We start from the raw sequence: 18225 nt of genomic DNA, 5'->3' as shown, positions 1-18225 counted from the left end.
AACGAGCCCTTCCGCTTATTAATTTATTAAATCAAGATTCCACTGTACACTGCATCAGATTACCAATATAAGCTTGAATTTTACTCAGGATCAAAAAGGAAATAGGTAGCATCGAACATCACTACTAGGTTAAGTATGGAACGTTGATATTCACCAAGTCAAAAAATATATAAAAATACACACAAATGTTTGGTGTATAACTTACAGACGTGGCTTTTAAGGCCATTCCCCTAAATTGAACAAACTCTTATCTACTTTCATTTGTAGTGGGGGAGGTAAATCATCTTGTTAAAAAGAAATATCCAAAATAGTTATGTGATTGGGTATTTGTTTTGAAAGACCCAATAACCTCAGCAGATTCGATGTTAGCACTCAGCTAAAAAAAAAAACATACTGACTCTTATTGTGCTGGTGGGCATACTCGTGTTTGAGTCAGAATGGATGATGCATACACGCAGTTCAAAGCTGTGAATATCTAGATTCAGCAGAATGATCTTTTCAATCCTCTTTGCCTTTCCTTTGTCAGTAGGAAAACCATTATTGAAATACATAACGAATAATAACATTTTCTCATGCAAATGGTGATAGATTGATTGTGATTTCAATGATTAAATTATCTCAACACATTTACCTTTTCATCTGTTTGTAACTACTATGTTACGCAAAATGTTTCTTCTTGCATGCAGCCTGCCTAAAATTCTTCATGTCTGCAGCTATGGTTTTCACAGCTATGAACAGCCTGTTAAAGCCCCAACCTCCATTAAGTTACGGAGAAAGGGGCCAATGGCTATGTCATAAAAAGCAAGAGCTGTAACCAAGCCTCAACACAAAGCAAAGATAATTTGGTGGAAGAACATTGATTGCCACAAGGTAAACAGAGCTGAAGTGTTAGCACAGATTACCGTTTGTTAACGAACAGTGTTACCGGCAATAGCTTCGGATAATAATGGTATTATAGTGTTCAGTTGTGCCACACTGCACCACTAACTGACACAAGTACTTCAGTGACTTGACGATGAAATGGTGCTTCCATCAGTGAAAATGCAATGCATATAAATCATGGGCCCATGAAGATAGCGTCGTGAAATCCTCTTCTCCCGAAATACAGTATTTGGAGAGTAGAGAAAACTAGTGTCACCTGGCGGTGCAATTGTACACTATTAAGAATCCTTACAAGACAGTACAGAATTTGTAGGGTGGCTGGAACAGCTAACGTTCAGCGTAATGGTAAAGCACGCAGCTTTCATTGTGGTGCAGTTTACGAGTCGTTTTAAGTTTTAAGTCGTTTTTGTCACATTAAGTTGATTTCCTTTTTTTTTAATGTACTTTTAACAATGTATTTGTATGGTGTGTTTGTCTTCCACGGAAATTTACTACAATAGAAAAACCTCACTCGGAAGGAAAACATAATAATACTGCATACCAATTCACTTTGTGACCATGTGAAAGGGTGAGAAAAAAAAGTACACAACAAGACTAAATTATGCTGATATACTTTGTCGACAAAATTTATGGTAAAACTTCAATACTTAAGGCAAATTATCCGTGCATCATACATTGTGTGGTTAAGATACAGCTGCCTACACAGACAGATTCAATTTAACATCTATCACAGGACATATTTCACTCCATATAGGTTGAGTAAAATGAGAAATGATATGTATGATTAATGTCAGAGGTGTACTATGTTTAAGGGAACTGTATAATAAAATACTTTCTGACTGCAGAATTATTGCTTTGTTCCGTCCTACTGCAAAAATATGTTGTCTTGTTGCAAACAAATGTGGTTACCTACTAGCTTGTGAACATATTGAGGAATTTAGGAACTAACCAGCAAGTTATTTCCCACAGGAGTTGACCAGCAGCAGAATTAATGGGTAGCACAGCCTGGACTTTTCAGGTGGACAAAATAATTCTACCTCCTGGATATGGATAAAATATGTGCTCAAGTAGATTTAGATGGAATGTCCACACATTATGCCCACTACTGGATACTGTTAGTGCATGTGGAAATGTTTTTTTTTAAAACAATGCTATATAACACAGTTGAGCATGCAGGGTGCATGCCAGACAGACTGCCAATAATGTGCAACAAGTTTGCTCTATATTATTTATTTGGTTGTTACTAACATAACTATGAGATTAATTTATCAAAGATCATTTCCATTATAATACGTTTTGTAGATACTTCATTTGGACGTACCCCGCAATTGTTATTTTCGTCGCAACGCATTCAGTACGTAGTGGCGTAGAATGGCAGCTAGCTCCCTGCCAAGCAATGTGAAATGTCTATAGAGAAAGCAAGGTAAGCCTCTGTAGTGTTCCTAAGGGGACGATCAAAACACTTGAATGCATCTGGTAAATGAGGAAAGCACGACGTGTGGGAGGGTGACTCTCCCGATCGCATATCGTTTCTTTATGAACGTTATGAGGGTTAACTTGCTTTCTTTACAGGCGTTTCCATGTGATTTGGTGCCCTAGGCGAAAGTGTAGATTATAGCCCCCCCAGACAACTACAAGTAATACAAATAAATAGCATAAGTACAGTGCAATACAACTGTTTAGTGCAATTTGTGCTGCCATTATTAACTACAAAATGTTTTCAAACTATATACAATATATTTGTGTAAGATGCATATAAAAAGTAATAAAAAAATAATGAGGCCCATTTTGTTAACAATTGACGGTAAACTTCGAAAAATTTATGAAAAATTATGCTATTTTGATGTTTTTATAGACAATTCTGATTGACTGACATACATGCCTCTACCCTTGGCCCATTTTTCCTCCTCCTTTCCCCGCTTTCTTAATGCAGTACCTGAGGGTTTGGACCTTTTTATTGTAAAGGTTTTTGATGTATAGACAACAACATAAGCGAGCCATACATCTATCAATAGCACTAACACTCTGAGATGATGTGCGACCCCTCCCCCTACCTTTAACTGTAAACAACAGCAGCAGGTCAGATTCAGGGTGCCAGGTCATGATCTCATATTTATTTGGACTAGAAGTCATAAAAAAACAATTATTATTCAAAATATATATGCGGTATAATATAACATATACAAATAATGTAATGTAATAATGTAAAATAAATAAAATATATATGCTCTATAACATTTTGTAGCATCCTCGGTTGAAATAAAGGTGGTATCTCCAACTGATGGTTCACAACTTTTATTAAACCTTCCTTTGTGTCAACACACTGTAAGAGCTACAATACAAATAAACAAAAATTGCCATTAATAACGGTATGTTTTGTGTATCCTTTTACCGTATTTAAGCCATATAATAGGGTGACAAGAAAAGAGGTCAGTTGCCCCGGCCTTGAAATTGTGGTGCCAGTTGCAGTTACACAGTGTACTTCACCTCCTATTAGTCACCTAATGCCAACCGGACATTTTCATGAATTTATAAAACCCCTGGACGCCCCAATCTTTCCAAAAGAGGACAAATTTGGTCACCATACTAGTTACTTTAAATTATTACCTTTTATAGCCTTGACAATCTATACAATTACAATTTATAGTGTAAATAAACATTTTAACCTTCCCTGTTGCCATTATAAATATCTTAAAACAAAAATAAACCATACAGAAATACAGATTCTTAGTCAATAAAACAGAATCTTGAGCAATAGCATTGCTAAATATTTTATGGTAAAACTTCAATACTTAGCACACTCCAGTGAACGGAAACGGTAACATTTTACTATGCAGTAAATTACACAATGAACATGAATGAACATTAGTTAAACAATGAAACATTGCTCCAATACGAACCTTGTTCCCTTTTCAGCCAGGTGCTAAAGAATCGTTCACTGAATTAGTAGTAAACTTCAGTTTTCTCTGATTTCCTGTGTCGCGCACACGTCTTCTCTGCACTTGGAAGACGGCGCTACTAACGGCAGTACGTTGGTTACTTACGTCAGTTCCTACCGGTTTATGAGACCTTTTCCTGTATCCTTCAAAATAAAAGTATCAATTATATTATAATAGCACAATAAAACAACACAATTCTGCAATACAAAAATGCAAAAACAAAAATAATAGCAGGGTCATTTACATATTTTATTTAGGAAAACCTTTTTTTTCTGCCCTGCAATTTGGTGCCCCCTCCACTAGATGGCACCCTAGTTGACCGCCTAGTTCGCCTACGCCCTGGGCTGGCCCTGGGCGTTTCACATTGCTCGGCAGAGAGCCAGCCACCATTCTACGTCACTATGCACTGAATGCTTTGCGACGTAAATAAAAATGGTGGCATACGTCCAAATAAAGTTTGTACAAAATGTATTAAACTGGAAATTATTTTTGAAAAATGAATCTCATAGTTATGTCAGTAACAACCAAATACATAATATAGAGCAAACTTGTGATTTCAGTCGGGGTTCCTTTTAAGTACTTACTGTCTGCTATCCATCAATAAAGTTGCACATTATTGCCAGTCTGTCTGACATGTACCCTGCCTTTCACCCCACACCTACCAGAGCATGCTCAACTGTGTTATATATGTAATGACAGTCGGGGTTCTTTTTAACGACTTAATACAGTTAAATTAACTTGATTTTGCCATCCAAAATATATATCAGCAGTGGCGTAGTCCAGGTTATACACGGGTATACGGCGTATATCCACTTCTTATTCAGTCAGTTTTTCATCCAGCTACTTTTAAATCCTCAATTTAAAAGTGGGTAAACCTGATTCTAAATCCTTGATGCACACCATTCAGACATGACCCACCCTCCGCTGTCTCTAACTGGCTGCTTGTTACTCGCAGCATGCCCCTAATTGTGTCTGTTGATGATTCTAACTATTCCGCCCACAGGTCTGTCTAGTCTCTGAATTAATTTTAGCTAATATTCTACAAGGTGTGAACAGATGGCTTTTGTTGTGGAAACAAGCCAATTAAAGGTATGAGGGCTGATGCGCCAATTAGAGAAAGAGTGGGAAGGGGCATGCCAAGGGCTTTTTTGCTAACATGTAAGGTGCCAATGCCACTCCAGTTAATTGAAAGGTGATGTATCTAAAGACCATAGCCTACTGTACATTCAATGAAAACATCATTCACAGGTAAGTTTTAAAGTTGTTTCCAAATGAATCATTGTTTTAAACTTCTGGCAATATTACTGTATAGAAGAGGATTTGTCACCAATGCATTGTAGTGAAATTGTGCGTGTCGGCTAGGCTAACGTTTTGAAATGTAACATTATCCTAACGTTAGCAATTTAGCCCTAAACTAGCTAGATTAGGATCATGTAAGGAACCCGCGTAATTGTTTCAGTAATTGTATAATTAACCCAGTTTGCAAAGACTTTTATGCCAGACTAATGTTAGCTGAATGAAACTAATAAATGCCCAACCCTCAATGTCTATGAAGTTGTTTATTTTTCTTATTTTTAGATCTAAATAACGTTAGCCAAGTTATTGTATAGTGCATAGTGTGTACAGTAACTTAAAGTGTTATAATACTTAGCGCGAACTAACTTACATGATGTTCTTTCATTTTATAATAGATAACTTATTGATAAGTTTTTCTTACATGTCACCATTTCTAAAATGGGGTTTTAATAAAAGGGGGGAAAAACTCTTCTCCACTACACCACTGCATATCAGCCAAGAAACAGCGTAATGTGAGTGACATTCATAACAACTCAAACACATACATGGACAACAGAGATTTCCATCACTTCACTGTATCAGCACCTGTGAGCCTCTTTGTAAAGCCTGACCTAGCACCCAAATGCAGAAAAAAAGCATGTTGCTGTGACTAGCAATCATCCCAGGAAACCAACACTATACAGTTTACAAATCAAGCCTTTTACTTGGTGAAGATAGAAAGCAACCTGTACCCAGTATACCAGAGAGTGACCTTAGACCGTGTAACTCTTTGATTGATTGTTAGATTGAAATCTTTATTTTGAAACATTTTCAGTAAGTGTTTTGGTAATAAATTGTCCATGGCTTTATACAAAATTGTTTGGAGTTCTACATTATCATGAAGTTTTGCTATTTTAGACTTAGCAAACAATAAATTGGTGTGTTCAAGATAACCGACATGATGAATTATTCTAATAGATCTTTTTTGCAGTTTGAATAGTGGATCTAGTGAACTTTTACTCGAGACCTCTATGCAATATAAAGTTAAGTATGGTAAGACCATAACCTCACAAGCCAGTTTGATATTTGTGATTCACTCAAGGGAGTTCTTCACATTATCAATTTGGAACTTCACTTGGTAGATCCGTTCGGGAAAGGAGGGACTTGCTGTACAATACTTCGAGCTGATCGGAAGATTCGGCATTTTGTGCACGTTTGTTTTGACCAATCACGGCAACAGATGAAAATGTAGTCTTCGGTCTCGTCTTAGGGAAAGAAAAAAAAAGCACAAACATCTTTACCAGATAAAAATGCACAAAGCACCTATCACTGTTCAACCATCAACAAGGTAATGGTGAGTAATTCTGTGAGAACATAATTAAATATTATTTTATATATATATATACATATATATATATATAATTAATGTCCATTCGTCAATGTTTATGTTTGTATGTTTTCCCCCTGCGTCTGTGCTTCCTGGTTTCGTCGCAGCTGCATGTCCCGCCTTAAACAACGCCTGATTGGTCTGACCTAGAAAAGGTCGGTTGCAAACGTATCAGTGGAAGCAGTACAAGATGCATTCTTGTAGTATTTGTCAACAAATACCGCAAGAATTCAGCTTGCTGGCATGGTTAGTAAGAGCATTGAACAGAACAGAATGGGGAGTGATTTGTTATCCAAAAACGTCCTCGGTGGAAATTAAATAATAATAATACATCAGATTTATATAGCGCTTTTCTAGACACTCAAAGACACTTTTACAATGGAATGGATACATTATTCATGCACTCACACATTCACGCTGCCGTGGCAGTAAGTTACTTAAGTATTGAAGGAATTATTATATTACTATATTAAGTGAAATCTTTGCGTGTTCCAAATAAATTGCATTGTGATCTGATGGAGAAGTTTTCTTTGCAAAATTTATTGAGAAGCTTCTAAAGACACAGTCAGGACACCCACATCTGAATGCAACGTGAAGCCCCAAGTGTGTAACAGACTAAAAAACATCTACTCATTTATAACCAAAAGATAAAAGGATCCTCCTCCCGGCTCTTGATTGAACAAAGGACAGACATGTCAACTCCTAGATTGAACAAAGGTGTAATGTTGATGGTAAACAGACATCTTTATACAGTTCCCCTTCTTGCTTGGGGGAACAGATGCAATCAGGATCTGACCCCAGACCTTTAGTCCCTAATGACAAGAGACTCTGATAACATCATGCACATTCCTATCTTCAATAGCTTTGAGGGTACGAAGTTCAAATAAAGTTCACAAAATCACCATCCCACTGTATTCTTTTAAACACTCATGATTATATCACATCTATATGCCTATAAGTAAATTCAAAAACAGCAAAACTATAAAGTGAAAATGTTAAATGTCTTCGGTCCCCCCATTGAACTTCTATAAATTCAAAAACCGGACATTTAATCCCACAATAGTCTAGAGAGAAAGTCCAGCGCGGATCTTGATCGTCGCAAAATGAAGCAATGTTTATGTGTGGAGTTCAGAAAATAAGAACAGTAGGAGAGAGAGAGAGAGAGGGTAGTTTAGCAGTCATATGGCATTAAAGAACAATTTGATTCCTTAAGAAATTTTCAGTGGAAGGGGCATATCATATGAAAAATAACCCTATGTGCCATATCTATATTCAACAAAATGTGTCACGACGCAAAAGGAGATGTGTTTGTGCAGTGAAGTCATCTCCTGGTGAAGATACCCCCATGGAATAGTGCCTTGGAAAGCACTTAGCATCCTCATGTGGTGGATGTGGCCCCCACTATTATGATCAGCAAACCAGATCGACCATTTCCATTTTCATCACATTTGAAAGCAAAATCATTTTCATTTAGTCACTTATAACATACATACATCTTACATCTTCATTCTTTACTTTGAAAAGAGCACCTGGTAGTTTTTAGCAAATGTTAATTGTTTAAGTTCTGTAGGTCCTGGAACGTGCTGTTGGACACGGAAAAAGTTATTTTTTGTTGTGGCATTCAAACAGAATCCGTTTAATGACATTTGCACATTCAATGACACAATAATGAAAGTCTTGTAGCCATTGAAACTTTATGAGGCCAATTGTTTAATATTTCTATTTTTCTTTAATGTCCTTGAGATCAGAGATAATATACTAAATCAAATATGTTTTAATCTCAATGCCTTTTCTATATCTTATGAAGTTTTGTTTTTTCAAATGGGTTCGTCTGATCCAATATTCCTAGGAAACCCTTATGATGGTAGATAATGATTAATCAAATATTTTACCATTATATTTACTGTTGTAGATTTAGCATAAATGTGCTTTTTGTCGTACATCAAATTTCTGTATTTTTAAACGCTGTTTTTTTTAATTATAGCAATGTAAATCATTTAAAAACAACATCATCTTAACCCAGAACTATTCATGTCCGGCCGGGCCATAAACAGTCTGAGAAGAGATTTATATATATACTTATACCTTTAATAAACACTGCAGTCCTGCAGTTAATTTTTAACAACTTGTCTCATGAAAAAATGTCACCCAGGTGTCTCAATGTTCCTTCCACACCTAAATGGCATATTCCATGGGCTCTAGAAATTATACTTTTCAATTGTTTCTGAAATGGAACATACTTACCTTATTTCTGCTATTAGGGTCGTCTTTTGTCATCTTTGTAGAACTTACTTTCCTCCAAGTCCAATCCTCTCCATTCTCCGCCTGTAAATTCCTCACACCAAACTTCATTCTCACATCAGACTTCCTTTTCAACGATACACAGACAGACCAGTCATTCCCCCTCACTCACATACTGTAGAAGTATCACTTTATTCACTCACATACTATAGAAGTATCACATTCAGACTAACTTATAGTCCTATATTTATTTAATTCAACATGACTTGTTTGTGTGCATACTTTCTTCGTGATACACACATACAGACCAGTAACTGACTCCCTCTCATCTGATAAGGATCAACTTTGATCATTTTAGACCTGAATGTGAAAACTGCAGCCACTTCCAAATTGCTGCTTCAAAGAGGGGAAAAAACAGACACCTTGTGTCCTGTAAATTAGAAAAACAACCAAATTGGGACAATTTGGCCAACACCAGAACTACAAGAAGATCTCCAGCTGAGCTAGCCAGGAGCCATAAAAACAAAAGCCTTTGAGGCAAGAGTTTGTAATGCAAATTTGAATCCTGTTCAGGCAACTCAAAGTGAGAAAAACAACTCAAGCAGATGTAAATTAAGATACTGCAGCGGAGGACTTTTAGGGTCAGGAAGAGAAGAGAAAAAGATTTAAAACAACCCCATTAATCTATTGCAGGTCACAAATCTTCCAAATATCTGCCATCTCAACTAGTAAAAGAAACGAGTTATAATCAGAAAAACAAGACAAAATCCCTACTTTAAACCAACCAAAAAATAGTCTTAAAATGCTAATTAACCTCACCTCTTTTACAGAGTAGTGGGGGCTTGTAAAACACAGCAGGGAACTTTGTAGAGAGCCTCCCCATTGGATCCAAAGATCACAGTGCTGTGAGCTTAATCAAAATTAAAAATGTATTTCGCCGTAGGTGTTCCAAATCTATGAGTCCAATCTAGAAGCTAAAATTTAAAAGGAAAATGGGCAAAAAATAGATCAAATTTAACAAGCCGCAAGTAACGGAAAATATAGTAATTAAGATTGAAATAAATTTTACCAAATATCCTATCACATATTCTCCTATGTCGTTTTCAATTTCCGAAACTGCGTTGCTACAGATCACATCTTCCCTTCTGACATAGTACAGAGTGCAAATGTCCACAAACAGAATACAACATACGACCTCAGGCACCAAACTCAGATGATTCCAGAACTTTGAGTCAACAACTGGAGTCAATATCCATTCCTGTCCAGCAGATGGCAGCAGCCGTGCAGGTCAGAGTTCAAAGCGGGCACTGGGCTTTGTGCACTGGAGTTCTCAGGAAAAGTTCATCATGGCAGAATCGATGATAATCCTGTCTGCTCAAAAAGTTGCTGGAAATTATGCTCAAACAATGCATAAGAGTCGTTGAAAGTCACAGGACGAGCGGATTTACAGTGTACCATCCTTTTCGCAGTCCGTGTGGTCACTTCCCCCCCGAAAGTGACCATTGTTCAGTTCGCCGTCCACTCTGAACATCAAGCAGAGCAGGAGAATGCTGTTCATTCCATTTCCAGCACTTTTTGGTTGAGTCACCCAAGTGAAACACCTTTCAGTCAAAGATTGAACCTGCTCGAAACATTACACCTCGTAACAGACAGAGGAAGATGAGATCATAGCAAGAGAACACTGCTTGTTGTCATTCAATTTCCAAGAAAAAATAAAATAAAAAAGTTCCCCCAAATTATTTTGTTTTTCAAACTATTTTTAGTTTATTCATTTATTTATTTTGTGGTTTTATTTAAATTTGATCACTACACTATAGCAATTAGTAGTACTATATTTACGCATATGTCTACCATAGACATCTTCTTCATTACATGTTACCTCAAATTATGCTTAAAATGTGACAGCTCACAGTCACCCTGGCCACTTGGAGGGAAGTCCTCTCAAATTTCAGGACTCCCCAGACTTCTAGAATGGGACTCAGATAAGGACAAAGGTTAAATCATTTTCACACCTACGAATGAGTTATCAGAGATGCAGGGCAAATATAAAAAATGAAAAGTCTTTATCAAAAAAAATTATTACTCCACATTCAACCAACTCCCAATCTCACACCCCCATTTTTTGAGGACAAAGGATTTTGGAGGGAAAAAATTACTTTCCACCCTTCTTTTTTCTGACTTTCTTTCCTACACTTAAAAAAATCACTGTCTCAAACAAACTTACACTTCCATTCACTTAACTTCTGCATTTTCTCATCTCCACAAAGGCAGTGAGGAGAAACAAAGACCAAACGGCCATTTTGATTTCAAAAATCCCGCTAGAACATCACACAACACACCTTTCCCATTGTCAGAGTCACACAAACAGTCACAAACTCCCTGCAGGCACACAAACAAGGAAAAAAATCACACAATCCACACATGCTCCAAACATTTCACCAACTGGGCCCAACAAACACTCACACACAACACAAACTCCTCAAATTAATTCAGTGGCGTCTCACTTGTTGAACTAATTCAAGAGGCCATAATTCTCACCGCAACGTTGCTCATTTCTCCTCCAAAAAATAAAATAACCACAGACGAACACAAACATCTCCGAAGTGCACGAACTCACTATAAAATACACCGTTACTTAACGAATAATAACATCACCGCGTACGTATAGCTCAAATGTCGACTTATTCACGCACAATCCATCGCAACGTTACGGCCGCGACACAGACACGTCGCGCACATTGTAAGACAAACAACGAAAAACCGCGTGGCCACAACACACACCACGGAGCTTAACAAACAAACGCGTACACTCAACAATTCATTTCTAAACCAAGATTTTTCCCGCGGGTCATCTCTCACAGCCAACACTTCATCCAATTTATGTTCCAATTTCTTAACAGATGCGGCTGCCCGCAGCTAACTCATCCTCAGCCTTAAAAACAGATTCGCGCGGTAGCGTCTTACCAAAAACTCATCTCCTGCGCATGGCAACTTGCTCGCTGGCAGAGCCGCTAGCTTAGCATCAGCCTCCTTGTTCTCAAAATCACTTAACACCGCCATCCGCGCAACTTTCACAGAGCTACCCAACGCTAACATTCTAGCACAACCAACATTTTGTCCACGACCTTACATTGTCGTCTAACTTTTCTTCCATTCGAAGAAAATATAGATGTGTTTTTCACGGGGGTAATCAGCGTCTGACGCTGTTTTACACAATCAAGTTCCACGACAACACCACATTTCTCAACGGTGAGAACCAACCACTATCACAATTAGTGCGCATTCATTCATTTAAAAGAGTTTCCAACTTACTTCGACGCCGTGGTGGAAATGCGTCCAGCATCATGAACGTTACAGCCTTCACTGTTCGCTTAGCGACCAATTCTGATTCTCGACCGGAAGCGTATGCAAATCGAACCATCCTTAGTTACGGTCAAAAAAAATTGCCCATTATATATAGTAATTAGTCGTTTTTAATATTTATAAAGTCAGTGACGTCTCACTTATGATACTACAATATAACAGATCAAAACTATTCTCATTAATCCCCCCCAAAAAATTATTATTATATATATATATTTTTTTTTCAGAAAAATTAAAACAAGACGAAAATAAAACAGATATTAAATACCGTTTGCGCGACTTAATAAATAAAAATCCAGGATCTTCACGGGCGGCTTATATCTCACCACACACCGTAGAAATATACGGGCATTTAACAAACAGCACTCACACCGTGTGATCAACACGGGCGGCTAATACCACACAACTCAACAGCACTCACACCGTGTGATCAACACGGGCGGCTAATACCACACAAAAAATAAAAACAGCCTATTCCTCCGTGGAAACTCAATCTCTTATGCAGTTTCAAACGGCGGAGCGCTCCTACTTGACGTCACTTCCGTACACAACGGGCATCACTTCCTATGCATAGTTCAATGTCGTAGTAATTTTCAAAATCGAGGACTTTCGCGTCCCTCCGTAACAAATACGACTTTAACCCCACTTAACTTGTTCACAGATCTCAAATACAATTTAGCACAGACGAAATGCGACTGTATTGATTCTAAACAACCAGAATTTCTCTACGTGGATAAATGTCCACTCACCTTGTTAATATTTTGCGCTTTAGAAATCCGGTGTTCAGGACCAATCACAGCTGTCGCAAAAACGTCTCAATTTGTCTCCGTCGGCGTCAGGGTCACCATTTGAAGGAATTATTATATTACTATATTAAGTGAAATCTTTGCGTGTTCCAAATAAATTGCATTGAGATCTGATGGAGAAGTTTTCTTTGCAAAATTTATTTAGAAGCTTCTAAAGACACAGTCAGGACACCCACATCTGAATGCAATGTGGAGCCCCAAGTGTGTAACAGACTACAAAACATCTACTCATTTATAACCAAAAGATAAAAGGATCCTCCTCCCGGCTCTTGATTGAACAAAAGACAGACATGTCAACTCCTAGATTGAACAAAGGTGTAATGTTGATGGTAAACAGACATCTTTATACAGTTCCCCTTCTTGCTTGGGGGAACAGATGCAATCAGGATCTGACCCCAGACCTTTAGTCCCTAATGACAAGAGACTCTGATAACATCATGCACATTCCTATCTTCAATAGCTTTGAGGGTACGAAGTTCAAATAAAGTTCACAAAATCACCATCTCACTGTATTATTTTAAACACTCATGATTATATCACATCTATATGCCTATAAGTAAATTCAAAAACAGCAAAACTATAAATTGAAAATGTTAAATGTCTTCAGTATCCACAGCTGCCCTGGGGCTGGCTGACAGAAGCGTGGCTGCCAGTGTGCGCCTACATTCTCAGCTTCCATACACCAGTGTGAGTAGCACTGGAGGCAATGTGTGTGAAGTGCCTTGCCAAGGACACATGACTTTGGGAGAGCGGGGATTGAACAGCCGACCTTCTGGTTACTGAATGATCGTCTCTACACCGAGCCATGGCTGCCACAAATATGTGTGACCAATTGAAGATGCAAACAGGTAAGCCCAAAACGCAATGAGCCACTTTGAGTATCACAACAGAACCCGTGCGCGACACGGAGGCTTATAAGCGAAGAAGAACTCTTAGTTACAGAGTACAAATTAGGAAGACGAGCCAAAGTCTCCAACAGAAACAACCATATAGGTCTACAACGATTAATGTTGTAAATTAACTGTGTGGTGGCTCAACCTGCATGCTGGGAACAACATCATTAGCACCGTGCAATGTCACTCCTTAGTTCACCTTCCCAAAATGGAATAGATCCTGCAATACATACAAAATTAACACAACAATTCCAATACCCTGTCTTTATACCCTGTCAGGAAGCACTCTTCTTTCATCCAGAGAGAAACTCCCACCCAAGTTGCGCGCACTAAGCAAGCCAATGACAGCTGGAGCCTACTCCAGAGACTTAATTCAAGGAAAGCTTCTTTGACACGACTGACATACTGGAATCTAGCCCAGCCTCTGCAAGGATCACAGTCTTTAAGACATAGTGAGAAGGATCACCCCAAATGAATGCCTTGCAAGTTGCCATATATATATATTCCAATCGAGCACAAGTGACATGTAAACTGGAGTAGAGTAAACTCGATTGTTTCACAAACCGGAATTCTGACCTTAACCCGAATAGTGACTGCATGTAAACATAGTCATTGAAGTATTTTCATCATAATTATTTATTCTTGATTGTACTGAATTGTTTAAATATCTTTCCAGCTTTTCACATATTCTTATAAGACATGTCTTAAATGGCCAAAGGGAAAGAAAAAATATACAGACTGGCCTCAACATCACTTTTAGAGAAACAAATTAAAAAAGCAATATCCTCACCCTCCACTTGCTGAATCCTTCATGGTGACACATAGATGTGGTGTGTGAGCATGATTTATGGGGTACCAAATGGAGCTATTTCCAGTGGTGGACAACTGCCCACAGGATACAGTTTACTGTCCACTAATTCCTCATGGCGAATGGGGGGGGGGGGGGTGACGGTGGAAGCTGTGCAGAATGGCTAATCAATACCATATTTATGTCTCCTGTGTAGACAGCAAAGCTCACTTGCAAGCACAACAAGGTTTCCATCAACACACCCCAATCAAAAAAACAAACCAATTTTTCAGAAAGTTGTGTGACATTGACCCAAGTAGTAGGAAGGCCCAATTTTTGACCCAACCGTTTTAATGTTGATATAAGGTGTCCCCCAAAAAATGTATACACCCTTTAGCAGCTGATAACTCAATTGTTTGTTTGTTTTTACTTTGACGAAGAGGAGTTGTATTTTCAGCAAGGTGGGACACCCACACATTACCATCATGATGTTACATCCTTCCTTAATGAGATCTTGCCAAACAGGTGGTTTGGATGGAGGGGTTTAGTTGAATACCCTCCACTAGACTTATTTTTATGGCAATACCTAAAAGACAAAGTTTACACAATGAGACCTGCAACAGTCACTGAATTGAAAGTAACCACTGAATGTGAATGCACGCAAATACCAAGGAAATTGTTTCATGATTTCTGCTATTTCATCATTTTGCTTTGTCGGCAGTGTCTGGACCAGAACGGACATCAGTTTGAGAGCTGGTGTTGACAAAGCAATACAATGATGTTTGTAAAATATTTTACAGGTTGAAAATAAAACAAATTATAATAAACACCTAGTTTACAATTATTTAAAGTGTGTATACGTTTTTAGGGACACCATGTATATCTGGCCTGACAGTTAAACCTCCCTATTGCACATAACTCATAACAGTGCCACCATTTGGCATGACCATGCAGTTGAATAGGACAGGAAAAAATAACAAACCAACAAAAACAAAAAAACACTCTTAAGAACTCTGCAGAACATTGACTCCCACACAAGGGAAAATAAACACCAATGAAACATAAAACGTAAATGTTACGGGGGAAAAAACAAAAACTACCTTTTATTCCCGAGTGACAACCATGGGTACAAACCAATCTAAGGCTAGCTAGAAGAAGCTAACGTAGGAGTCAACATCTCACTCATGGCTCCTTGTCAAACAACACCATCAGATGAATTCAAAATCACGGCACCAGTCATATTAAGTCACATAATATCAAAATCAGTTCTTTGTTCACAAAAACACAGACAACCGAACAAAACAGGCTATATCATATCAAGAAAACTGCTTGACGCAGGTCTGTCCAAACATCAGAGAAGTAGCTCTATTGTACGAGGCTCTCTTTCAGAGGTCAACAATATGCACTCTTACAGTCCATCCCAGAGCTACAGTACACTGTTTCAGTAATTTTATGATACTCATAATGTAATATCGATATGCCAACAACTGTTAAAAAAAATTTGCTCATGGAAATATTGTTGATGGATTTCTCCATCTGTACTACAATATTCATAATTTTGTTAAAATGTTCAATGACCATCTGAGAAAATGTAAATAGGGTGCAGAGTTGAACAAGTCCAAAATATATATATATATATAATTATTTTTTTTAAGAACATCACTACTGTATATAGCCACATGTATTGACGAATATCCGTTTCGACTAGCCATTTTCAAGGTGTAATGTTTAATGTTTAAACTTATGCACTTCATTTGCATTATTAATTCTTTATTTTCACCTTCTGTAACAATACACCTTGAAAATGACTGGCTAGTCAAAACGTCGGCTGGTCTCCCATATATACTGCAGCCTGTATGGTGCTGTTCTTGCTGTTGTATTTCTAAGTTCTGTACACTTCCATATCTGTAAAATTTGTACCAAATACTCTGTGTCATAAATGTAAATAGAAACATAAAATATAAAAAGTATGTTGATTTCCCCATAACTGTTGCTCTCATTCCTTGTTCCGTGGCCCACACTGAGGAAAACATACACCTCATGTATGTGTATACAATAGTCCGTATACATAATTTCATCTCGTTAATGTTTTTGTAAGTTTAATGTGCAAGAATACTTGTGATGTATTGCAGATGTTTTTTCTTCTAAAGAAATTACAAAAAGCCGTCCTCAGTCAATTTTAGGGAGCGGAAAATTGACTTTGCATTCTAATTTCTAATGAGAAGGGAAGAGAACAGACTCCTACTTTGATAATGTACCGTTTCAAGAATCATACATGAGAGTTTTAATAATTTCCATCAAAGGATATATTTTTCTAGAAGCATATTGTCTTACTAAATGGTTTTACAAAAAAAGTCCAATCATAGAAGCTAGTTTCCCTTTCATCCGGTTGTAAATTGCCATCCAAGCAAGGTTAGCAATAATGATAAGGCAGGCAGTTTTAGTCCTTAAATAAAAAAGAAGGAATTAATCAGCATGGATTCCATTAGTCGTTCCCATTTTAGATCAGGTTCTCAGTCAGCAAAACGCCCAAATTAGTTATACTTGACCTTATCAAAAAAAGATTTCCGCCACGCATTTACAACTTTTTATTGCACAAACAAGTCTCCAGGCTATTACAGAAAAGTTGAGTATTGATGGGCAGTATGTGGGTTGAAAGAAAAAATGTCTGAGACACGCTGATATTGAAATCACTGTTCCCAAGGATAGATTGAGTCAATGACTACAAGCAGAAATAACACTGTCAGATGTGACACTGAGTATATTTATTGGCAAAAAAAATGTTTGTATTGAAAAATACAAATTATAAAATAGATGGAAATGAGATCAGGCCATCTCAGGATAACATATACGTATTCAAAGACAACTTGGAAAAAATAACCTTTGCTGGTCCTTTCTTTAGGTTGGCATGGCAGAAATCTGCACACCAGAACGAACCACTAAACACCATCCCTTTACTTGAACCATCCCTTAACCTGTGTGATCAACTGATAATGTAACCTTGACAGCAAACTTCTGAAGTGGTCAATTAGTCATACAAATCATACAATTTGGGATATGACCAAATTTTGGTAGAAAAATAAAGTAACTCATCATGCAAAGACCAACCTCAACAAGGGATTTGAAGAGACCAGCACTGCTCAAATTCACCTGTCAATCTCCTTCCACATTAGTGAACAAAGCTTCAAATAAGCTAAATATTATTATTAAAATAATTAAATTTGTGAATGATTTTCATTCCAGTCACTTCACAGTCATACAGAACCAACAGAGATCCGGACGTTGACGTCACGCGTCCCAAAATGGACGTTAGTGAAGCCACACTTTAACAATGATTGAGGTGATATGGAGGTGGAGTGGGCGCGGGTGCCCTCGCCGCTCCGCTGTCCGGCCCCTCTCCGGCACGATGCCTGGGTACAGGGAGTCCCCGGGATTTGGGGGGCTGGCGGTTGGTGGGGGGTGTCTGGTGGTGGTGGTGGGGGGGGCTGACTTAGTGGGGGGGGGTGCCTGGCGGGCCTTGTTCTGCTGCGTTGGGCTGGGGGCACGGGCCGTGTTGGGGTGGTGGGCGCTCCTGGCTCCTGGGTTTGCTCTCCGGCCGGCCTTGGCGCTGCCTTGGCCTGGGGGGCCCTGGGGGGGTTGTGCTTGCTCTCTC

This window comes from Vanacampus margaritifer, chromosome 16 (genome assembly GCF_051991255.1).
Source record: "Vanacampus margaritifer isolate UIUO_Vmar chromosome 16, RoL_Vmar_1.0, whole genome shotgun sequence".
Taxonomy (NCBI): Eukaryota; Metazoa; Chordata; class Actinopteri; order Syngnathiformes; family Syngnathidae; genus Vanacampus; species Vanacampus margaritifer.
This window is presented reverse-complemented; position numbering follows the sequence as displayed.